Genomic DNA, 27,088 nt, shown 5'->3' with positions numbered 1-27,088 from the left:
ATATGAATTCATATATACTAAAAACATTTATAATATGAAATTTTTTAAATGTTAAAATTGTATTTTTTTTAAAATGAAAAAAAAAAAATAAATAAATAAAAGCAAATGAAAATAAATAAGGAATGCAAAATTCTTTACTAGCAAAAAATAGAAATATTACATATTAACAATTAATATTCACAATTTATATATGCTAAAGGTTTTTTTAATTTTCAGGTGGTTTTTTATACTGCTCTGCAAATTCTCTAATTTTCCTCCATAGTTCTCCAGGTTCATCTACTCGAGGCACCTACAAAGAACAGTAAAATATTAGATTTGGGGGAGGGCTAAAAATAACTTGAGGAATGAAGATTTTGTATTACAGTCAAAAGTCGTTAATCCGGACACCCATAATCCAGACCTCAAAGCTACAAACTTTCTGCGCATGCATATGTATGTAATACCTTTATGCATGTGCATATGCGTGTTAGCATGCGCATAATACGTTTATGCATGCGCATTTAATGTATAACGGACGCTATAAGCTAAGCTAAAATTATCTAATTATCTATTTCAGTTAATGTTGCAGATTGTGTTGTTCTTTAATCTTCGAATTGGATCTGGCTTATTATATTTTGCAGACTGTTAAAGCAATTTTATAAAAGTAAGTTGAAACTTTCGATTATGTCGAATAGAATTTCCGATGCTGGAGCTGCAAAAGGATCTACAAAGGGAGTGTTGGAAAATATGACTTATTGTAAACCTTTTACTGCATCATCTCTCCTCCTTGAAATGTTTATTAGGCTTAGTTCTTATTTTAATGTAATATTGTAGTTACTTGTTTTTCTTACTGCCACTGTTTGCATTGAGAACGGACTGTTTCAACCTAATTAAGATGCAAAAACGAAATGTGATGTAACGTTATCTGGAAAGTCGAATCACAACGATAGCTGATTGGTTGCCGTGAGATGACGTCATACCTACTTCTGGTATAAGTATCTTGCGTCGCTCTGGCTCAGCTCTTCTAGTTCCTGCTTTCCTGGCACTTGGGTATGCGGTTTCCAGCCCCTTTGGAAGGATGCGTGCAGTCCGGTGAATAAGTTCCTTGGTTCCTGTCCACAAGATGACTGTTCCTGAATAAGTTCCTTGGTTCCTGTATACAAGATGAGCTTTCCAGAATAAGTTCCTTGGTTCTAGAGGCTACAATGTGAGTGACTGCCGTGGGCGGCATCCATGTTCTTCATGAAGGTGGCATTTAAAATAAGTTAGCGGCGATTCCTCGTGTTCAACTAATGTAAGTGGAGTTAGGCCGGATTTAAGTGCTTTTAAGAACTTAATTTAAATTTCAGGTGCTTTCTTGACGATTGATCATGGACTTATTGAATGTGTAGCCAATTTCATTTGAGACCACATAATTACTGTTTAGGACATTTTGTTTGTATTGAATGCCAGTATTTTGTAGACCAGGTAAAAATATTATTTGATGAATGATGGTTATAATATATTTTTTCTAAGACTCTGATATTGTTTAAATTTATTTTATTTTATTTATTTATTTATTTATTTATTTATTTATTTATTTATTTTTTGTGTGTGTGTGTTTTTATTCTTTCTTATATTGTTAATAAATTGGTTAAGTTTGAAACCTCTTTATTGTCTTCAATGTCTGCACAACATATTATCTCACGGAGCTTTTATTGCTACTACTGCTAAATGTTTAATTTTATAAACTTTAAACTTTGCTTTAGCATCAGAAAGCATGTTTCGATGTCCATCAAACAAAAAGTGGAATTGCTGCAAAAAAATGGATAAAGGCTCCTTTGTTTCTCTAACCATTCCAAAATCTTTTTATCAATTCCATGCTGCTCTGCGCGGGATGGGGGACGTCGTGGCGTGCAATGAAGTGGAAGTTGATCTGTCAGCACTATACTTATTTTCAGAGCAGATTTTTTATTTTATTCGGCTTATAATTCCTTACTAAATGTAGTATTTCATCTCAATGTACTCCGTCTTTGATATGATTTAAATCAAATTCCTCGTCATTATAAATATCATGAATACAAATCAAATAGTTTTCTGGTTGCAATTTTCCAATTTCGACTATGCGTAATGAATGCTTTACGCATGCATGCGTTGAAAGAAATGTTTAATAAAAATAAACAAATAAATGTTAAGCTTTTTTTTTTGTAAATTTTGATACCCTTTAGATCATAATTGCTCTTTATTTCATAAATTATGGTTTCATATTTTTAATTTTATAATTTCTGCATGCCATCTCACCAGATTTAAACTGATGATCTATAATCCGGAAAAATCGATAATCCGGAATCGCTGAGTCCCGACGAGTCTGGATTAAAGACTTTTGACTGTATTCTGATTATTTATACTCTAAGCAAAAAATCATGAAAAAATATTCAAAAAGGAAAGTATTTAGGTCAAAATATTTGGGATATCAAACAAACAAGAACCAGCATAATATTTGTAAATTTTGGAGGACTAGTTTCGATGGTTTAATTACAGAATCTACTTCCTCAGCTGCCTAAGTGCAAATGAACAAGATAAGAATGGTTGAACAGAAGTTAAATACTGGCGCTATCTATTGATGAAAGAAGAAAACTAAAATCTAATTTCCCTAAAGGTTAAAGCTAAAGATGGACTGGAATTAGGATAATCAACTAGAACAGAAAGAATTTTTTGAATGTGAAATGCCTCTAGAAAATCTAATTCTCCACTGGAAGATGTTTTTTTAATAATTTTGGCTGCAGAAAAAATGGAGTGATTTTCGGAACAGGGCTGGGCAACAGAGGACTTTTGTGTTTTGTTTTTCCTAACATATACTTCATGTTCTTTAATGTGAAATTTTAAGGCTCTTTTACTTGACCAATCTAAATTAAACCTCATTGGCAAGCAATCCTGTAAATATGCCTGAAATCCATATCTGGAATGGAGTTCTTAATTTTGAAACAGGGAATTTTAGTGATAGGTGAAATAAACAACCCAAAAGTTAAATTTCTGTAAAATAGATACAATTTATAGCTAATCGATGGAAAGAAAGGAATGACAACAAAATTCTTATTCCTAAAACAAGAGTGTACCTTCTGATGCACTAAGATGAGAATTGTTTAACTGCTTGGTTAATAATGTTGACTGAAAAGCCCCTGAATTTAGTTTATGATCAAGAGCCAATCTGGAGGAACAAACTTGAAGTGCACGGAAAACAAAGGAATAAAATAAAGCTAACTGCTGTTTAGTCGGATGATATGATTTGAAGTGTGGTGGAAGGCAAACCAATGAAGGTTTACAGTAAACAGTGAAACTGAAGTTGGATGTGTTATGCGTGACTAGAACGTCGAGGAATAGAGGGAAAGTATGTCACCAAATTTCTTACATGGCAACCATGAAGTAGCCAAAAAGTATTTCTATAGCGACAGGTATGCATATAGCATATGTCTGCTTTGGTTGTTGTACAATGCCAAAATTGTATGATGAAATACTCTATAATTAGTTATCTAAAGCTGTATATGCCAAAAAATTGCAAATATAAAATCCCTCGAAAATGTTAATCAGAAAAACATCGAGGAATGGTTCGATTGAGTCGTGCAAATATCAATTCAAAAGAACACAAAAAGTCACAAGAACAGAAGAGGAAAAGAGTTATACTGCAAATACGAATGAAGAAGATCCTGACAATTATACTAGACACGAGACATTGATTTTTTGTAGCAAAAACAGATTGCTGCATATATAAGAACAGCAGCAAAACAAAACAAAACATATATATATAAAAAAAAACAGTTATGTATGTAGCATGTGTGTTTTAGCTAAAGAGCTTAAAGTGAAAACATATACAGTCAAAAGTCGTTAATCCGGACTCGTCGGGACTTCGGCGATTCCGGATTATCGATTTTTCCGGATTATAGATCATCAGTTTAAATCTGGTAAGATAGCATGCAGAAATTAAAAAATTAAAAATATGAAACCATAATTTATGAAATAAAGAACAATTATGATCTAAAGGGTATCAAAATTTACAAAAAAAAAAAAAAGCTTAATATTTATTTGTTTATTTTATTAAACATTTCTTTCAATGTAAGTTGTTTAAGTTGCTTTGTTTTTTATGTGATAATACATTCTCTTTAATTCTATAAACAGACATAATTTCTTGTTCAGTTACAAAGTTCCGCTATTCAAGTCCTATAATTGCTGTGTTAAGAATACCGACTAATTTGCCAATTGAAATTTTTTCGTTTTCAATAACCTCTGGGTCACTTTCTTCACTATCGGAAGCGGATTATAATAACGAGGAACTTGATTTTAATCATATCAAAGACGGAGTACATCGAGATGAAATACTACGTTTAGTAAGGAATTATAAGCCAAATAAAATAAAAACATCTGCCCTGAAGATAAGGATAGTGCTGACAGATCAACTTCCAATTGATTGCGTACCGCAGCGTGAAATTGATAAACAGATTTCGGATTTCGAAACATACTTTGCTTTGTAGATACTTTACATATTAGTAAATATATATCGGAAATTCTATTTGACATAATCGAAAGTTCAAGCTTACTTTTATGAAATTGCTCTAACAGTCTGCAAAAAGTAATAAGCCGGATCCAATTCGAAGATTAAGGAACAATGCAAACTGCAACATTAACTGAATTAGATAATTTTAGCTTAGTTTATACAGTCCGTTACACATTAAACGCTCATGCGCACACACATATTCGCAGCCGTAAAGGGCTTACGCGCACTCGTAAACGCCTATGCGCATGCGTGAACGCGATGCATGCACAGAAAGTTTGTAGCTTTGAGGTCCGAATTAACGACTTTTGACTGTAACTGTGTACACAACTGAGACAACAACAGCACAAGAAAGAAATGATTACTTGAAAATGTTAAGTGTTTTATTACCAGTTTCTCCCTTTTTTTAATTTTATTGATTAGCTGTTCTTGTACGGAATTCTTAGGGTGTCACTATTTTGAAAATGGCTGTTGCCTTTCAAGCATTAGCTTGGCAAAAAATTAGTCGTCAATGAGTTAGCAACTTTTCAGTGGGAGGTGCAAATAATCAGAAAGTAAATTTTGCTCACACACTTTATAATATAGTCTACTAAACACACAAACACAAATAAAAAAATAAAATAAATAAACTGCATTAATCTAACAGATTTTAATATTCCATAACTCTACTTACGGTCATCCACGCTGATATTATTCAATATAAATTGACATCATATTTAGTGATTATAATTGCAGTGAAGTTTCAAACATAAGATATAATAAAGAAGTCAGCAAAAATTTCAATGGTTATTGAAATAAAAAGATTTGTAATATTCTATAATAAACAGAATATGATTTAATAAATATTTTTAAAAATGATTTTCCTTCTAAAATTATTACAATATTGAATTCTTCATTGTCATTTTATACTATTACCAATTAATGGTTTAGATAATTGATGCTAGATGTTAATTATGGCAAAGCATTGGACCCCACTGAAGAAGAATTATATAGACATTTTGAAAGAAGCAGGCTTGTATTGCATGATACATTAGGAATAGGATTGCTAGATTTGCTTTTTTAATATCAAATTTTAATACTTTGACTTTTCTCTGATCTCTAGGCATGGTAAAATATAAATAAAAATTCTACAATTTTTTTTAATTAATTTTATTTCAAAATACTTTTTCATTTCAGTCACATGTGGAAACAATTTTACATTCAAATAAAGTACTTGCAATTTGTAAATCTGTAACTTCTAAAAATGTTTATGCTGAATATGATAGCAAAGTCAAAACTCAGTATTTAGTTTAACCCTTTAAGTATCTAAATGTGATGTATAAATATACTTAATTCAACACTTTTTTTTTCCCAGCCTTAATCCTTTTAAATAATGTCATACTTAGGGGAAAATATATTCTTATTTATATCCGCAGTTAAAAGAAAGGCAAGAAACAGTGAATGAATATTTTTCTTGATAGACAACTACTGTTCTCAGAAAATCAAAGAAATCTCTATATCTCTCCAGAAAAAGAACTTTATATCTGATAAGATTTGGGCTACATATTCTGCTCATTGCAGTGGTATAGCTACAACTTAATTCCACATCATAAAATATGAACAATTTACCTTTTCTGTTTTCATACTGGCTAGCATAGTTTCATAGTTTTTCTTTAATCCTTTGCCAGCAAAATGACCAACAAAATGGTTTGTCGCTTATAAAGATGGTGGTGTATCCCCCAATCTCATTTTCATAGCTGAGAGGGCAGTATGAGTTAGTAAGTTTGATTTCTCTGGAGATTTAGTTGCTTATTTCATTCAAAATGAGAATCCAGATCTTTGCGTCATGAATCATTTTTGAACCATAACCATTAATAAAATTAGAAGTTGGTTCTGAATTTTGACATAAATAACATTTAGTTCTTTGTTGTGCTAAATTTAATAAAAGAACTATCAAGGAAAAGGTTGTTTTTTGTCATAAGCAAGGAAAAAAAGTGTTCCCCCCCCATATAGGATATCTTCCAAATTATTTTCTAGAGAAAGTTATACACGTTAGCATTGCTTGTTGGCCACAGTTAAATGTGTTGTTCTTATCTCTAACAACCACACTCTTGTTTTCAAAGCATATAGTGTAAATAAATTTTTTAATTTCTTCTTTGTTTACTTAAATAACTAACCTTGTTTACTAAAAAATAACTAAGAAATATATTTCTTATGCTTAGAAAACTTTGCCTATCTTTTTTCAGTACCTAAAGTGGAAAAGATCTGCAAAAGATATTATATGCAAACAAAAATAAGTTTGATTGCCTTAAAATGTGACAGAAATTATTTAATGGCATGTAATATGGGATGAAAAGAAAAATAAACTCATCCATCAATGGCCTTATTAGTAACCATACTCACCAAAACTTACAATTTACTTTTAACTTTCTTTTTATATATTGGTCCATTTTATACCCACCTGGGAAATAATGCCAGTCACCTTTTTTCTAACCTATAAAACTCAAGAATGATTAAGATGGATTGGATTTTTAAACATTGCAGAACATATAAGGGCAGTATATCCTGTTGAGATGTTTTTATGAAAGAGTTTTAAGACACTTGGAAGAAATCTATAAATATATAAATAAATCCTGCAACCAGCCCATTTAGTAACAATAAATTAATAATCACATTCTTACACTTAATTTACAATCAAACTCAGGGCAAACAACCAATATTTCACAACCTTTATTTACTCAACAATTAATGAGCTCTAAAAAAGTTAAAATATGAAAAGAAACATCTAACAAAATTTATACTATTGTTTCAAATTTGAATGCAAAGTGAGAAATATTTACCTGATAATTCTGACATATGTATATACCAGCATATATGCCAATTCCAAATGTTGCCTGTAATTAAATTTTACAGGAAATTATAAAGAATGAGATTTACAGATATACAGAAATAACAACCAAGATTAATAATATTACATTATAAATCTAATTTAAATAAATATTTAACTTACACTTCAAGGAAAATTTGTTTGCTACCTCTACAACATGCCATCAAACTTCAATAAATTACACTGAACACTGAGTTCAAAATGAATAACTTTTCTTGATAAGTCAAAATTTTTATTACCTGAAATTTTCTCCCTTTAATTTCAGTTTATTGAAATTATTCATGTATTAATAATTTCAGTATGCTTATAAAATTACTTTATTTATTATAAATTTTCTCTGTTTATTATTGTATGAATAATTTTAATGCTTATTTCATTTAATTTCTCTAAGAACTAAGTAATTTCACTTTTAAAATAATCATTATGTTTAAATGTAATTTAGATTTTTCATTAAAATACAACAGTCATGAATCACAATGTAACATAACTTTAATGAGGTACATGTATGTATTCAGTATGGAAGTCCGAAATCCCGAACACCAGCCAAAAATAATAATAATAATAGTAATATAAAAAAAAGCTAGGAATGGAAAATATTGATTAAAATTTCTGCTTCGTCTCAAGGAAAAAGAAGTAGGTGTGTCATAAATGCAATTTTTCTTTGAACTAACAGACATTCCTGAATTAATATTCGAACACCTGCTGCTAGGAAAGTGGCAGTCAGACCAATGACTCCACATTGATTGATGTTGTATTGATGCTCCTCAGGATCACACTTTCTGCGATTGAATACACTTTCTGCCATTTCATTGAATGGTTGTGGGAGGTTAGCATTTTTCTATCTGACATAAACAATAATGGAAGCCCTAACTGGTAACATGTCATCTAGCTAGATTTAAGCTGATGGCCTACAACTGGAACTATCTAAACTCTCGAATTGCTTAAATCCCTATTTTACTGTATATCACAATTTCAATAACGTATTAAAAACTAAACTGAATGCAATATAAATACGAATTACAAATAAATTTACAATAAATCATACAGCTTCTATAATAGGGCATAAATAATAATTTGTCACAAGGCTAATAAAATACCTAAGTATTTACCTAAAAAGCAAGTTTTCAAAAATATATCTTGCCAGTTATGTTATTTGTTATAGTAAAACAACCAAATGCTATCTGCTTTAAGAGGCATGCCTTCACGGACTTCCTATAGTAAAAATGCTCATATTTATATTATGCATGATAAAAACCCATATAACCAGTTTGTTGAAGAGAACTAAACTCCATATTTGAAAAACCAGTATTCAGTAATCTTATCCATTCAGACACACAAATGGACGCACAGTTAATAAAACAACTGTAGTGAGTCAGTGACACATACTCCCTTAGAAGTTATACATACCCAGAATGTAATAAAAGAAATCAAACGGATGCATTAGAACACAAGAGGATAAAACCATTGAACACTCATAATTTGGTCTAAATTCGAAAATTGCAAACAGACTGGTTCTTAATAGTTTTCATGGTTTTATCCATACATAACATAAACACAAGCCAGTTTTCCTTAACCCTTTAACTGCTTAAGACGTGTTTAAACGTTTTTGGAGTTTCCTTTAAAAATGCTTAAGATGTCTTTACACGAATTTCAAATTGCACGAAAAATGCTTAAGACATGTATACACGAAGCACGAATTTCGCGAAGATTGCTTAAGACGTGTTTAGACGACGCAATCTAGTCTTCCTTCCCCTACCTTTCTGCACGCGGCTGTCAGTTGACACAAAGGTCTTAATAGGGTGTGAAGTCTGTTTGAAAAGAACACTTTACGGAAGGGTCCTGAGAATGAACAACCATTGTCAGAGAGCAGGTGTGCATTATCTTTCCAACGACTGCAAGCTTGTGAATGAAGATAAATCGTTTTACAACAGTTTGCCTCGTGGTTATTTATACAAATGTAAGTTAAACAGAATCGCTCGTTGTTATAATACATTACCAAAATTTAGAAGAAACAGGAAAAAGTAACAATTGTAACGTAAGACGTACTTTTTAATAAACCATATATTATACAATGTATAAAAAGTTGACTAGAACATCAAGAACGGGATAAAATATAAAATGCTGCAAACTATCTTGTTTGCCCTCGTATTTCAAGTGCGGGTGTTTCTAATAGTATATTTTTCCTTTTTACATTTTGAAATGTTAAAAATGTGCTTTCAGTACACCTGATTTTTGTATTCGAATATGTGGCTGTGTGTTCCTTGTACACGCGAACTGACATGTAAAAATTTCTTGGATGTCGAAAGGAAGATATTCTACTCGAAAACTTCAATTAAATCGAATAAATTTAATGCTGAAAGAATTTCTAGAAATATTTTTTTTTATTTTATTATTAAGATTTTAAATACAAAATAGTTTTAAAATCTAAAGAAAAAAATATGTACTCCTTGAAACATTTTTGGAAAGAAATCTATCGATATAAAATCTCTTAAAATTAACAGAGTGTAAATTAATTAAAACAGTTAGTCTACGGAAGGGTTAGATATATTAGGCACAAAAAATTACAGTCAGAAGAACAATTACCTAAAGATTTAAATTAATTACATTAAAATAATTTAAAATAAATTAACATCTGTCCAAGTGTCAATGCTAACAGCAATAGCACGAATGAAAGTTATTCTTTAAATTCCGAACTTAATTCTACAAAATAGATACTACAAAAGGCCGCCAGTGAAGTAGTGGTAAAATCGTTGAATACTAATATTTTGAAGCAGGTTCAAATAATGACAAATGATTGCCTGCATACCAGTTTTCTCAAATTTTTGCTGCCCATGTTTAATGTGAATATGAGCCAATTTCAGTTAGCTTTTCATGATGACGTGCCTTGACTACGAGTCCTCGCTCGGGTTGTGTTTGGCTTGGCTTGTTAGATTATTAAGCAAGTGAAGGCGATCTGCCTAAGGGAAGGTATGCTTTCGTGACAGATTTTCTAAGGGAAACAATTTCGCACTACAAAAAGCTAAAACCATAAAAACGCCCATGCAATCAGCCTGTTCACGGGGTTTGAATGCAGGTCAAACTACCAGTATATTAAGAGAAGCGATTTCAAGAATGTTTAATTATTTTATTTAGTTTGTCATAAGCTAAATAAAATAATTAAACATTCTTGAAATCGCTTCACATTACTGAAATGGCAATAAATTCGAATTATACTATGCTACCACTTTTCCTCTAATATGAAATTTTGAGCTTTTCCGTTATCGGACAGCCCGCCAGCGACTGAGCGGAATCTAACGGAACAACTGGTGGTTCTGTCCGGGGTTCGAATATCGGCAAACAGGCTGGCTGCCAGTACGATATTCTTAATTTTCCATATGTGTAACATGTATTCAAGCCAATTTCCGTTAGGCAGTTCTCAAACGAAGGCATCTTTCACCTTACGCAAATAACCATCGAGTACTTTGCCATAATCAAATAAACCATTATCCATAACATGCTTCAAATATTTTTCTGTTGAAAAGTCCATGTGCCAAAGTTGGCCCCCGTTGAATGAAATATGTTGTTTATTTTTTCTTTGTTTTTTTATAACAACAATGTTCTTGTTTTCAAAATCTGAATTATCAATAAAATTCTTTTAATAATAAACGATTCTATTTTGTTTTTTGTTTAAAGAAAAATTAATTTAAGCGACAAATTTCTTACGTTTAGAAAAATTTTCGATTTTTAAAACGATTTGCTGTCAAAAACACTTCTTCTCGTTGCTGCATATATTTATTTAAAGCAAACTGTTTGGCGCGTGTGCTTTTACATTTGAAAAGATCCAGAGAATTTTCAACAGGGAAATAAAGTTATTAATTTTATTGAATTTTGTGGATTTTTTGTGTTTTGAGGTAAAAGTCAAACCATCAGATATGTGATAACCTTAAAATAAGGGTATATATAATCAGGATTTTGCGGCCAGACATTCCCAGAGAAATATGTTACAAAAAATTATCTATGTAGAATCCGTTTAACATTATCCGTTTAGTATTTGAATTTATGTGTTATTACACATCAGTTTATCAGTGTAAGTTATATCGAGATTTAGTTGTGTTCGATATTAGAATTTTATTTGGTTTATATAAATCTGATTCGTGTAATAATAATATATTTATTAAATACTATTCATTAGGTTTCCAAATCTGTCAAACCCAATCAATGGCCTCTTGGCTAAGATTTCTGATTACCGCTAGTTCGACTCGTATTCGAACCCAAACAAACGAACTGGTTGCATGGTTGAGTTTTTGTGATTTCCTCTATGTGTAACATGAACATGAGTACGTTTTACTTAGAAAGTCATCCATGGGGACATCTATTGCCTTCAGCTGACAGATCTCGTTTCCTTTGCCGTACTCAAATAATCTAAAATTTTTTCAAAAAGACTAACAGATGCATATAACAAAATAAAATCAAGTAAATGCATATAAGAAAATAAATTTAAGTAAATGCATATAACAAAACTGAAGTAAATGTATATAACGGGAAAAAAAAGAGGTAAAAACAAATTTTTAATAATTTTTCAATACAGTAGTTTTTAAATTGCTTGTTTTCAAATTTTATTTCATTTTTATGTATGTACTAATATATAGTGTGTGTGTGTAAAAGTGCGCTTGTTCGGCATATCTATATACATTAATTAAATAAATCTGATTTGAAAATGCATGCACTAACACGCTATTCTCGTAATTTGAAAAACACTAAAGTATTGTCTGAGAAAAATATTTATAAAGAAAATTAAATTTCGTCTCCTTACTCGGTGATGTGTAAAAAATTTAAATAAGCTTATTAATTTTTTTCTTCTTTATTAAAAAAAAAATTAGTTTCTTTTGATCTATATATGAAAAATAACAAAATCTTGCTGTCAGAATGGAAATTCTTAAAAATATAAAACTTGTTTTATTCAAACAAAAGTTTCTGAGAAATTTCTCTAGGTCAGCAGGTAGTAACAGGACCACTGACTGCTTTGTTTGAAAAACCCGATGAAGTGGATGATTTTACCCCCAAAAGGTTTTCTTTAACAAAGCAGATGTGGTCCAAATGGCTTTGCTGAGAAGCGTTCGTATTTGAATAGCTAGAAACTTGAGTTGGAAGACTTATTGTTTCCGAAGCAATCAGTCAGACAGCAATAAAATTTGTTATAGATATTTCTCTCTCTCTGCGAGTTCTTGAAATCTTGGAATGGGTGAAAGTTTATTTTGTTTTACATATACAGTCAAAAGTCGTTAATCCGGACTCAACGGGACTTCGGCGATTCCGGATTATCGATTTTTCCGGATTATAGATCATCAGTTTAAATCTCGTAAGATGGCATGCAGAAATTCTAAAATTAAAAATATGAAACCGTAATTTATGAAATAAAGAACAATTATGATCTAAAGGGTATCAAAATTTACAAAAAAAAAAAAGCTTAATATTTATTTGTTTACTTTATTAAACATTTCTTTCAATGTAAGTTGTTTAAGTTGCTTCGTTTTATGTGATAATACTTTCTCTTTAATTCTATAAACAGACATAATTTCTTGTTCAGTTACAAGGTTCTGCTGTTCAAGTGCCGTTAATTGCTGTGCCGAGAATACCGACTAACTTGTCAATCGAAATTTTTTCGTTTTCACTAACCTCTTTGTCACATTCTTCATGTCTTTATCCATTTTTTGCAGCAATTCCACTTTTTGTTTGTTGGACATCGAAACATACTTTCGTTTTGTAGATCCTTTGGAAGTTCCAGCATCGGAAATTCTATTTGACATAATCGAAAGTTCAAGTTTACTTTTATAAAATTGCTCTTACAGTCTGCAAAAAATAATAAGCGGGATCCAATACGAAGATTGAGGAACAACGCAATCATTAACATTAACTGAAATAGATAATTAGAACTTACACCGTCCGTTATACATTAAACGCGCAGGCGAAACGTATTCTGCACTTGCGCACACGCATATGCGCAGTAGTCAAGGTCTTATGCGCACGCGTAAAACGCCTGTGCGCATGTGCCAACGCGGCGCTTGTGCAGAAAGTTTTTAGCTTTGAGGTCCGGATTATAGATCATTCCGGATTATGGGTGTCCGAATTAACGACTTTTGACTGTATAAGGAAACTGCATGTAAAGCAAAATAATTCAAGGCACCCATTGTATGTTAATTATTGTACGTCCCTTCAGCTCTTCGGTTGGATATTAAGAAAAGAAATTCCTATACTGCTTTTGTATTACTTGTATAGTGAAAGATTTGAAAAAAATAGCTTCACATGAAAAGTTTTTCTCTGATGAACGAATACAGCTGAAAGCATGTTTGTGTCTTCAAGTATATCCACAAAACATGAAATAGTATTGTACTCTTTTGTGTTGTATTGCATTTTTATATTACTTCGTGGTAAATTTTTTGATTCTTAAATTTCTCTCTCTCTTTTCTTATAATACACAAGAACTCTTTCAAATATGGCTTACCTATGAACCTAAATTTTTATACTATAAAATTTTATATAAAAATTAGCCGTAATCATTAGACACAGCTTTGTGTATATTATATTCCTGAATACATGCATGCAATTAATACTAAGAATACTATTGATAAAATTTGTGATATAATTAATAATGAAAATACTGTTTAAGGTAAAAACTGATTTGAATCTTTTTTTCATTATATTATATATAACGAAATTTCGTTATATATATATAATATTTCATTATATTATATATATATAACGGAAATTGTTTGGTAACATGAGCCAAACAATTTTCGTTAGAAATATACAATTATGCTAACTTGACACATCAGATAGAAAATATTTTATCGTCATCATCGGATATGATAAAAGATTTTTGCGCTTAAGATTTTGGATTACGATAAAGCACACGGGACCTATTTGTCTAAGGGAAAGGAAGTCTTCAGGGTAGATTTTTTTTGTGGGAAACAAACTGTTAATTCACAATCAATTGTACCTATGAAAAACCCCTAAACCTCCCATGCAGCTGCTAGAATTTACCGGTGCTCTGTTATCTTACCGCTTGGAGACTAGTTGGCTTTCTGAACTTACACAATATCTATCTGAATTTGAATATTTGCATAAAAAACGAGCAAAATAAATTGACACACTGTAAATCAAGGATGTCAAACTCGCGGCCCACAACAAATATTTTTGTGGCCCGGCCAATATATCGGCAAATAATAATATATAATAATAAAATAACATGTCGACGAAGAAGAAAATGAAATGTTTACTGCTAAGTAATTAACGATAATATATTCAGTGTTGTTAGATTACTCACAGCGAGCTGACATACACACTACTTAAATTACAAATGCGTGTGAGTAGCTTGCGTTCAGCCACCTTCGACTTTTGGGGGACACGTGCACTCAGAACTTGTACGCATCCCCCGATAGCCAAATGTGGCCGAACTCACGGTCTCAGTTTTCCAATCATAGTTTTGTACGATATATTGGTGAATGCATGTGCATGCACTTTGCTTTATTATTAATTATTACTTAATTCATATTGTTATGGATTTCATAGTTATTTATTTATTTAGTTTTTTTTTATTTAGAATTGTAATTAGATTTGCTTCATGTTGCCTTAGCAACACAGACGATTTTTGAAAAGACAGCTGTGTTGGAAGGTTAAAAATAGAACAGCGCGTGCATTTAATATCTAATAAATAAATATCTCGTAATTGCTCTTGCCATCCACGAAAATCCAGATATTTATAGATGTTTCCAGTATATTCGAGAAATTAATTATAAAGCTTATAAAAGCCGAGAACAAACAACTCATCTCAGTAGTAGCTGTAGTTCTAGCGAACTGTTTGTTTACTTAATGTTGTGATTGATTTGTATCGATTTCTCTGTGAGACAGAATTAGTTTCTCTGTTTTGAATTGATTTTTGCTAAACGTTTGACATTTTGTGATATTCTTAGAATATTTTTGAAGAAATATTTCAGCATTTTGATTTATCTCTTGTGGAAAGAATAAATTTTTGTTAACTTTTTAAAGTTAACTGTGTTTATTCCAGCCCTTTGTATTCAGTATGTCTATATCAAAACCAAGTGGTAGTAAAATTAAACGAAAAATCGCTGACGAACATAGAATATTCCAAGTAAAATGGGAATATTTTTGGCTGTGAAATAAAAGATAAAAGAATCTGCTTGATATGTAATAATACTATTAATGTACCAAAGTTATATAATATTAAACGTCATTACGAAGAACACAAATCGAAATATAACAATTACGAAGGATTAATGAGAAGAAAAGTTGAAAGAGCTCAAGTTAGGAGCGAAAAAGCAACAGTCCATGTTTAGTAAAGTATTGCAAGAAAGTGAAGAGGCGGTACATGCAAGCTACGTCTTGACAGAGTTGATAGCTAAACATTCGAAGCCTTTTACTGATGGTGATTTCATCAAGGAATGCCTAATGAAAGTTGGAGAAATTGTTTGTCCTGGAAATGTGAAGGCTTTTCAATCAATTTCATTGTCTCGAAATACAGTTGCGGAAAGAGTTACTAATTTAGCCGCGAATTTAAGTGATCAGATCAAAGCAAAATCATCTAGTTTCGAAAGTTTCCTCCATTGCCTGTGACGAGAGCACGGACATTAGTGGCAAAGCTCAATTAGCAGTGTTTCTTCGTTCTTGTGACAAGAATTTTAACATTTTTGAGGAATTACTGGAACTAATACCGATGCCTGGTACTACCACAGGAGAAGATATATTTACTTGTGTTTTTGGACTTCTGCAGAAATACAATCTACCTTTGGCAAAATTAAATTCTGTAGCTACAGATGGCGCTCCATCAATGACCGGGAAAAACAAGGGCTTCGTAGCATTACTAAGAAAAAAACTTAGTGAAATTCACGGTTCAAACATTCATCATATGCATTGTATTATACATCAAGAAGTTCTATGCACGAAAATATGGAAATAAAAGTAATAAATATGGAGAATGTTTTGTCATATATAAAAAAAGTTATAAATTTTATAAGATCTCGAGGTTTAAATCAGCGTCAATTCACTGCTTTCTTAAGTGAGTTAGATAGTGAATATTCGGGTTTGTCCTACTATACCGAGGTACATTGGTTATCTTGCTCCAAGATTCTCAAACAATTCTGGGATTTGAAAGAAGAAATATGTCAGTTTTTAAAAATGAAAAATCAAGATGTAAGTTTGTTTTACGATCCAATATGGATACAAGATTTATCTTTCTTGGTTGATATAACCAAACTCTTAACCGATTTAAATTTATCGTTCATAAGGAAAAGATCATATCATTACGAACATGTTTGACATAATTAAAGCATTCAAATGTCAACTAGTTCTTTGGGAAAACAACTTAAAAATGAAGATTTGACGCACTTCCCGACGTGCAGCATGAACAAATCAAGTTTAGATGATATTTGTTCATATCAAAAATACGCAGAAAAAATTGCAAATTTAACAACTCAATTTGAAACGAGGTTTAATGATTTTAGTTCCCTTGAAGACAATTTTAGGTTTTCTTCAATTTTCTCAATAAGTATTGACTCAGTACCCAGCCATATGCAAATGGAGGTGATCGAGATTCAATCCAACTCAAATTTGAAAGCAAAATTCATTGAAGTGGGCATGCCTGAATTTTACAAATATTTACCAGCCAGGTTTGAAAATACTCGAAAATTCGCATATGAAATTATTTCCATGTTTGGTAGCACTTATCGGTGCGAGCAGTTATTTACAGCCATGAAAGGTAATAAGTCTCCTATTAGAAACCGTATTAATGATGCTCACCTTGGGTCAGCGTTAAAAGTTATCACTGCAAACAAAATTTCTCCCGAAATAGGAAAGATAATAGCAAAGAAGAGATGTCAAGTATCAAGATGTAAACATTAAATTTTTCTTGTTCTTTTCTATATAAATATATATATATGTTTATTATTGTATTATTCGAAATAAATCTACGTTTCTATGAATATAGATTTTTTTTTGCAGCCCGCCCAAAGTTAAACCTTATTTGTTTGGCCCAAGTGTACCTATGAGTTTGACATCCCTGCTGTAAATAGTACATTTTACTGAAATCAAACTTTCTTTGAAAAAGGAAAATTAATTGTAAGGAATAAGATGGATGCATTTAATTAAACGGCGGGCAATAACAGTGCTGATCATATGTTTTTGTATAGGAAATCATTTTGTTCGTGTTATCGTATAACAAAAAATATCCACAGATTATATTTTACAGTTTTTAAGAAGTCATGGGTTATCTGCTTTAAGAGAACACCTTCGTGGGTAATTTTCTAAATAAAATTGGTTTGAATTCACGTTACGCATCGGGAAAATCATAAAGACCACAAGCAGCTTACCTGTTCGGTTGCCAACGACAAACTACCAACATCCAGCAATCTTATTCACTCAACTATAGTGAACTTTAATTAATGTTTGTATATTATTAGTAGTATTAAAATAATGAAAATATTTATTCTAATAAAAAAATTTTGTTTAAATATCCTCCCTAGTAAGGTATTTCCTTTGGTTGGAGATTTGTCAATAATAAATGCTATGTTCAAACAAGATATTTATTTAGAGCATAATGCTTCAAAAATGTATGCTGTCATCCCTAAAAAAAAAAAAAAAAAAAAAAAAAAAATATGGCCAGAAAATATATCTCTGAAAAAATATTTAATTATTCATATTCTTATGATTAATTATTAAATAATTAATAACTTTAATAATTATTAAATGCAATGCTTATTTATACTTTACCAAATGTACATCAACACTCTTTCTTTACAAAAATACCATATTGAATAAATTATATTGTAAGCTAATGAGTAACAACATTGCTTTGTTTAATTAAGATACAACAACATTGCTTTGTTTAATTAAGATACAACAACATTGCTTTGTTTAATTAAGATACAATAACAAGCCGAACAAACATTAAATAGGAAGTCAAACAACAAAAATCAGCATTATATTTTCAAATTTTCACAATCTAATTTTCATTATATCTTATCTCGTTCACTTGCGCTTTTGCAGCTGAGGATGATGGTTCCTGTGAAAGGTCCTGTGAAAATTTGAAAATATAAACGCTGATTTTTGTTCTTTGACTTCCAAATTAATTGCTTTGTTTGTTATTAATATGTCTCATCTTTCCTATTTCAGATAAAGTTTACTAGTGTTTCTTGGACAGATAAACAAGAATTTTTAATTTGAATCAATAAATTTATGATACACTGAAAACAGTTTCAAGTTATAATCCCCTTTCTGAATATCTTGAATGTATATAAAAAAGTAAAATGCAAATTTAATATTAATATTATCACCCTTAAATAACACCCAAATGTTCTGTTTATTACTCTTAAAACTACGTAATAATTAAGGCAAAAAGAAATTATTTAAAATAATTATTATTTGCATGCAGTTGAAGAATATAGGAAAATGCTGAAAGTTTTAAAGATTTTTAATTAATGACAAAAATACAGAAAATCGGAAATAATATGAAATGTTTCAGCAATATCTCAGAAGGAATGAAAGTTGCACCAGATATTTGTCAGAATAGAATTTTAGTGATAGCTGTTTAATCAGTTTGCATTGAAATTCCTGTGATAATCAGTGACATACAGATTTAGGTTACTTAGGTTAAAAATACGTAATAATTCAATATTTAACCGGGTAAATTTTAAAAACAATTTATTTGAAAACTAACAGCTTCGCTGCCAGCCTTTGTCTGGCTTTTAAATGTACCGGGAAAATGGCTGAAAGCAACACCAAACGTTAAATTTAAAAACTGCGTAGAACTTTACTCTGCAGAACAACTTCATAAAAAAAAGTTATTACATATAACAAAATTACAATGACATAATATATCCCTTAATACAAATAGTAATTATCCTAATAAATAAATTAACCAACTTCCCTTTGCAAAATCTTAAGAACTCAAATGGTATAAAGGAGGTTAAGAACTTTGTTTCCTAAAAAAATCATTCAAAACATTTTAGTATCTTAAAAATAATGAAATGAGCAATAAATAACATAAAAGAATACAAAAAATTCTGAAAAGCAAAGTATAATTAATGATATTTTATCTTATATTTTCAAGAGAAAAAAAAATTACAATAAAATAAGCTATATTCCTTAATACAAATATTAATTATCCTAATAAAAATTAACCAACCAATTTCGTTGAAGAAACAAAATCATGCAAAACTTTTCAAAATCTTACAAACAGTGAAATAAGCAAAAAATAACATGAAAGCAACTCAAAAAACATAAAATTCCACGCAGAATTTTACTCTGCAGAACAACTTTATAAAAAAAAAAAAATCAATAAAACTGTATTATACATATATATATATATAAATGACAATGAAATATGCCAATCTCTTAAAAACAATGACATAAGAAATACAATGAAAAATTGTTGCCAAACCCATATTTCTAAAAGAATGAAACTATTTAAAATGATGCGATTTCATCAAAAATCTATCAACAACAAGACAGGAAAATTGTTGCCAAAATCACATTTTTAAAGATGTGAGAAGTGTACTCAGAAGCTTCATTTAAAAAATTCTTTAAAAATACAAAATATTATCATTTTTCCAAAATTCTTTTTGTAAAAGCAGTCGCAAGGATGAAAGTTTAACGTGTCCAAAAATCAAACAAAAATAAACTGTACATTTTTAAAAATAAACTTTTTAAGAAAAAATCCTGTTGAAAAGGTGTTAAGCTCTCTTTGATAAATAAATTCGTATTTAATCGATTTATTGAAACATGAAATTTATTTTAAGTTCGTAAAATAGATAAGTGCCTACGTTTCATGACGATGTGAAAATGGAGTGTGTAGAGTAAAATCTCGCTTTCCTATAGCCCATATTGTCACGAAACATAAAATTAAAAAAAAATTAATTCGAGTTTCGAAAAATTCGCTTGGAGGTGCTCTGGCTCTTGTCTAGATGCACCTATGTACCAAATTTCGTAGCCGTGGGTCTATTAGCTTACGCGCAGCGAGAACAAAAGACACACACAGACTCTTTCTTTTATTATATGTAGAGAAGAGAAGAGATAAGATTGTTTAAGGGAAGGAAATTTAAGTTTCGCAGCTGTATCCTTCAGTAATAGTAAAGCGTGCAAGTATACATATTAAAAGGTATGGGGATGAGGTAGGAAATGAGGATCCACTAACATAAAGGGAACAGTTCACGGAATGTGAAGAATTTAGGCAAGCTATCCAAATATTTAATAAATTATACTTAAAATCTTTAGCAGTAGAACCCTACCAGGAATCTTTGGATCCAAAAATTCCATATGTATTTTTGTTTAATGAGAATAAATAATATTACAATTTTCACAATATCTACGATTGCAATGTTCTACATTCTGTCATAATATGATGATCCATGTAATTAAATGCACTTTCAACAATGGGTCCATGGAAGGAAGCTAAAACACACTTACAGATAGCTTGTCTATGCTAGATATTTCTGATTTCCTTCTTCTTTAAACCATTAAAAAGTGCAAAAGTGTGATCTTCAAAGCGAAAAGAAAATTTCTTAAATAATCTAACTTCAAAATAGTGCATGTAAATCTCAGCAAGTACAGGACCGACAGGATTACCCTCAATTTGACAGTAATATACATTTTGGGAAACAAAAAGTGTGTTTGAATTCCATTTCACACATACTGAAACTGAAGAGTTAATTTTAGTAAGAGAAATTAACTCTTCAGTTTTAATATGTGTGAAATGGAATTCTTGAACCCAAGTTTCAAGACAATCTAGTGCATTTTCAACTGGAGCATTAGTAAACGGTGATTTCACATCAAAAGAAACCATAATAGAATGCTGAGGAGAAAAAACACAGTTCTGTGAGTTTCTTAAATCTAAAATAGCAGTTTTGAAATTTGTTATATATTCATTAACTTTAAACACACTAATTTCTCTGGATTGCATTTATTGTATATTATTTCAACGAGGCATCTGATAAAAAATCTCTAACCAAAACTTCAAATTATCATCATTTAGATATTTTAAAATTCCTATTGCTTTTGCAATAGTTTGATCTACATTTGATGTTGATTGAATTTCAGTAATGCAATTTTTTAAAAGTTGCAAATTTTCATGAACTCTGTTTATGAAACATATGATGAAGTTCCACCTTGTAGAGAAATACCACTTGTGCGGAGTAAAAAAAAATCACGTTTTCAACAACATCCCAGAATTTAGGCACTGTAAAAGCGACATTGCTCTTCTCTCTACCTAGCTTGCATGCTGTTTTCTGTGTGCGCATGTGCAGAACAGCCAAACCCCACGTCGCTGGAACTGTAAAGCGCACAGTTCCAAACAAAGACTTTTGTACCTTTTTCACAAAGTGAGAGATGGCTACCGACATTAAGTTTAAGGATTATGTATTGTAAAAGTATAAAGAAAGAATTAAATACTAAAAGGCACACTATATTAAATATTAAAAATAATAATAAGTGGAAATAGGGGGTGCTGCAGTTCCACAGTGCTTATGAGCCGCCACTGCAGAGAAATTTGACTGATGCCAGCAGTCTGTGGTCAGGCATTATTCTTCTAATAAAGGGCAATAGGCACTCCTTGAAGGTAGGGAAGTGTCAACAGCCGCAGTACATCATCCATGTATCGTTGGGCCTTCATAGTACCCTGAACACAAGCTAACTAGGTGAGCTGGAATCGTATGCATTTGCACCTCAAACCATGATGCGGTGTTAGGAGCATTCCACAACTGCTGCCAGATTGGACTCGTCTCTACATTGATGTAACACTCGTACATGGCGACTGTCATTGGAGAAACAGGAGTGTGACTCATCTGAGAACACGATCCTATGTCATTCCGAAGTCCACATACCTCAAGCCTGACACCACTGCAGACGTTTGCATCTATGATGTGGGGTCAATGGCAGTCTTCTTAACAGACGAAATGAGTGCAGGCCACTAGCCACCAATCAATGGCAAATGGTTTTGGTCCATATGGAAACATACAGGGTGTTTTGAACATGCTGTAGAACGGAGGTAGAAGTGACTTGAGGATTTGCCACTGCTTGTTTGTGAATGCATCCATCCACATGTGCTGATGTCACTCTGGCTGCACCAATCACCCCTCAGACTTGCCAAATTTCCTTAATCCATCCATCGTCACCATAGCCGGTGCACTATAGCCGGTGCACCAGGAGTGTCAACTGAGATTTGCCATATGGACCAACCTGCCCTTCTCAGTTCGATCACCATGCCCCTCGTAAAATCATCCGTCTGCTGGAACTGCCTTCGTTGACGATGTCTCTGCTATTACACACATCTTCTAAACCAAGAACAAATTTTCTAAGATGATTTCCCTAGAAAAAATAATAGCACAAAAATTGAACATTCTGCAGGTTCCTTTCCTTATATCTTCTTCAATGTGCACTGGAGAGCTGTGCATTTCACGATTTCCATAACTCAGTGATGCGAGTCTACCCTGAAATTTGAATAATATTGGGTCCTTCCTTCTTCATGTTGCATTTTCAATGCAGGTAGTGTATTAAATATATTCATCTGAATATTTCCTTAATAACTTGTTAAAACTTAGATTAAGTGCCTACCTAAATTATAATAAATTTTATGAGTTAAATAAGAGTTACGTCTTGTTGCTTAATTTATAATATTGACTTGGGTAGAGTAGACTTTAAGGTACTCCATGTATTATGGCAAAGTTGTTGTTTGATTTATCGCCAAGTCGTTGTTTCATTTATGGTAGTCTGAGTAGTTGAATGTTATGGAAACCCTATTGTGATGTAATCGGGTGCATGATTCTTGGAAATTTTGAATCATGGGATGTTTTGTAAGCGTTTTTCTGGTGTGCGTTGGTTTGATTCTTTAGACAGTAGAATGACCAAATGTAGTAAGATTAATTTGAAGTTTCTGTACGATTTGGAGCGAAAGGGGAAAAGAGCTTTATTTGACAGGTGTGTAAATGAAGGTTTACTTAGTAGCTATTATAAGTGTTCTGTAAGTAGGAAGGATATGCGTCTAGTCGAACGTAAAAACTGTTTAGATGGATTTGAATGGGTTTGTAGGAAGAAAGGTTCAGATGGTCACTATGTGAAGCGTTCGATAGAGTACCTGGTTTGAAAAAGTCATTTGAGCATGATTGATATTTTGATTTTTACGTGGCTCTGGGTGTAAGAAGCAAACTCGAAAATCATGGTAAGTGAATATTTGTTTTTGGTTAACATGTCTTTCCTTTTTTTATGTTATTTTATTGTTTGGTTTAAAATGTATTTTATTGAGATTATGTATTTTTTTGTTTGCCTATAGTGTAGAATTTGGTGCTCCTTCGACTTTTTAAGGGAAAATATATCGATGTGTACATGGATAAAGTAAAGGGAGTGCACAATGCAAGTTTGTGCAATTCTGGGATTTTTTTTTAAGTCAAAATAGGTCGACGTGTACATGGATAAAGTTAAAAGAGTACGCAATGCCATTTTTGTGCAATTCAGGGATTTTTTTTTTTTTTTTAAGTGAAAATAGGTCGACGTGTACATGGATAAAGTCAAAGGAGTGCACAATGCCATTTTTGTGCAATTCGGGGATTTTTTTTTAAGTTAAAATAAGTCGATGTGTACATGGATATCGAGTTTGTGCAATTGTTTGTCTTGTTATTTTGGCTTTGTGTAGCGGTGATTTTTGGGTTAAAAATCGCTGCTTTGCAAGCCAAAATAACAAGTCAAAGAATTGTACAAAATCGGTATCCATGTACCACCAAAAATCGCCAAGTTTCACCAAGGGGTACCCTAAACTATACATTTACCTATTGACTTATCTGTTTTTAAAAATATTCCATGATTTATAGCACACTATCATTTTTCATTATTATAATAATCTGCTGCTATAAGCAAATCTAATTACTCTTTTGTATAACATAAAAATTTTAAAAACATGGAGGCCACTATAATAAGAAAGTAACAAAATAATAGTATAAAAGACACACATTGGTTTTATAGACAGAAGAGAAATACTCTAATTTAAAAAAAAAAATTAGACAAAGCAACTACCTTCTGTTGGTCAAAACACACACCAAATAAAAGGTTATTGTTAGCCTAATTTTAATGGTTTTATAGTTGAATTTAATTAATTCCAAAATGAGCCAAAAATTAAGGACGTCTCTAAAAAATAATAATAACAAAAAACAATTAAATAAACAAACAAATAAAAAACAATTTTTCTACGAAATTAATGTTAAACTTGAATTTCCCTTATTTTAATATTTCATGTCAGTAAGCGTATCTCCCATAAACTTTATGGAATAACTCATTTCATATCTATTTTATATCTTAACATTTTATCCAAATTAACAGTCCCTTTTTTCGTAAGTTAAAAACAATTCCTTTTCTCCTTGTTTTCAGAGAATTTAATAATGTCTCATTTAAATGCTGAGACAAAATCTCACTCTACTGACAGTTACCAAAAAAAAAACGTAATTAATCTATTAAATTTCAAATACTATTCTTAAAAATTTTCCTGGTAACTACCAATTATAGAAATTTCGTTTAACTAGTAGGTCACTATATACGAAAATGTAAAATATGTCACATATAACGAAACACTGAAAACGGACATACACACATAAGTATGCTGTCAAAAATTAAAATATAAAATCAGAAAAAACAGACTCACCAAAAACCGCAGCATTTCAGCTTTAAATTAGCATAGGCTTCTAAGCAATGACCAGATTAAACAACAAACTGATTTCCAAAGATATCCAACCGAAAAAATAAATAAATAAATAAATAAATTGATGAGCTCAATTTACTCCTCATTCGATCAAATTTTGAACGCAAGATACTACACCAAAGAACGGAATTCGTTGTTGACAGGTTATCTTCACGAGAAAAAAGGGGGAAAAAATGGGAGGAGTTCATGGAGGTAGGAAAGGGAAGAGGGGCCATTCCGCGCTAGAAGTGAAGCACTGCTTTGAAGTTTGGGTCACCAGACGGGGTGTTTTTTGTTTACATTCAGAAGCTCGCTTGACAAAATTCTGATAGTATTTCGACACACGACAGTTCCATAGAAATCGAAAAAGGGACACTCTCGCATGAAAGAAACATTCATAGTGTGATGGATAATAGCAATTTGTATAGTTTACTGACATTTACGCAAAAATCACATCTTGGTTATTTTTCGATAACTAACAACAGCGATTTTGATTATGAATTTGTTTTATAAAATTCTAAGCTGTTGCACTACAAAAATATAGATTTTAAGAAAACTGCTAAGAGAGATCTGCCAAAATTTATTTTCTAGAAGATTTGAAAAGTTTGAAACTTGATGGCTAAATGTAAATATAAAATTATGTATGTTAAAATATTTGTAATTAGGCACATAGGTCAGATTAAGTTTTTATTAAATAGAGTAACGCATGCAAGGGCTATCTGCCTAAAGAGAGAGATGCCATCGTGGGGGAATTTTGAAGAAAAACTGACCTTTGAGTGGGTATTAAAAATAATACTTATAATTTTCATTCAAATTATATTCATATATATTTTTTATGTAAAACTTTCGGGTGTATGCTAAATTAGTGTAAATTACTTTACACGAAAAATATAGTGAATGCACAGAAATTAAAGATTTGCACATGCCGGAAATGATAAATAGGAAATATGTATGGGTATTTATGCATGTGCTTGCAAAAAGCATGTATCTGCCTTTGACAAAATACTTAAATATTCATTAAATTATTTATAAATGTATTTGAAATGAAGAATTTATTCACTTATAAACAACTGTGATAGTACTGTGAAGAAATCTAATGATTAAATGTATCTAATTTATAATGATTATAAATGTTATCTAAATATAGAATAACCTTAATATTGAATTGTAAACATAAATTGAAATCCTGTTGACAAATAAGTTATAAAACTATTTAAGCAAAAATTGTTCCTATTGGAAAGCAATCTGTTAAAAGGTATTGTAAAGCAAATGCTATGAGATGCGCACTTAAGAACGTAATAAAGAGTTTTGGAATATGTATTGTTGAAATGAAGGGTAAAAAGAAAAAAATCTGATAAGTATAATTAAAAGAATTATTCCCTTTACATTTTATAATAACTCAGTTACAAGTTTTAAATAATACTTAAAAAAAAAAAAAAAAAAAAAAAAAAAAAAAAACCTTTTTTATTCCCTTTCAGAAATGTTCAGAGAAAGTCAAATACTATTTTCCTAATAATTCTCTAATTTAAAATGAACCGAATAGAGCATTAATTATAAATTGACTTACATTTTTCGATTTAAAAGAAGCCAAAAAATCATGTCATATTTAAGAAAGTATTTTAGGAAGAAGCTCTATAAATAGAAAAGAAATAATGCATAATTTTAATATTAATACTACAATAAACTTTGATCTTAATTTTTGTACCTTAACCGAATAAAATCGAACTACCTTAATTTTTTTTTTTTCTAATGTAATTAACGAAAACTTGTGAAAATATTTCATTCAAATTAAACCATTCTAAGAAAAGTATAGCATTTAATTCCGTTCAGAATGAAATGTTTAAAAATATGTTGTTTTCACATACTTAGGACTCTGAAGTGTTGTAGAAAAAGAAAATATATACATTTATATGTATATTTGCGACGTAATTACAAAATATTTACACCCGAACGCGTCAAATCCCATAGAACTCAATGGTAAATGACCCAATGTTTTGGTCACCACGTAGGG

At 30.9% G+C, this 27,088-nt stretch overlaps 1 long non-coding RNA gene across 1 annotated transcript; it reads right to left on the bottom strand.

The window, feature by feature from the left end:
* Nucleotides 1-116: 116 nt before the first annotated feature.
* LOC146997628 (uncharacterized) lies at nucleotides 117-25,275 on the bottom strand. Its single transcript, XR_015040731.1, has 3 exons — nucleotides 25,042-25,275; nucleotides 7,324-7,377; nucleotides 117-289 (listed from the first exon to the last, which is right to left on the bottom strand). It is a non-coding gene; the product is annotated as an uncharacterized LOC146997628 (long non-coding RNA).
* Between the last annotated feature and the right edge of the window lie 1,813 nt (nucleotides 25,276-27,088).

This window comes from Stegodyphus dumicola, chromosome 4 (assembly GCF_044657685.1).
Source record: "Stegodyphus dumicola isolate Sdum_Otavi_A_Nest chromosome 4, ASM4465768v1".
In the NCBI taxonomy this organism is placed as follows: Eukaryota; Metazoa; Arthropoda; class Arachnida; order Araneae; family Eresidae; genus Stegodyphus; species Stegodyphus dumicola.
Note: the sequence above shows the minus strand (reverse complement) of the source record. Positions and strands in the feature narration are given on the sequence as shown.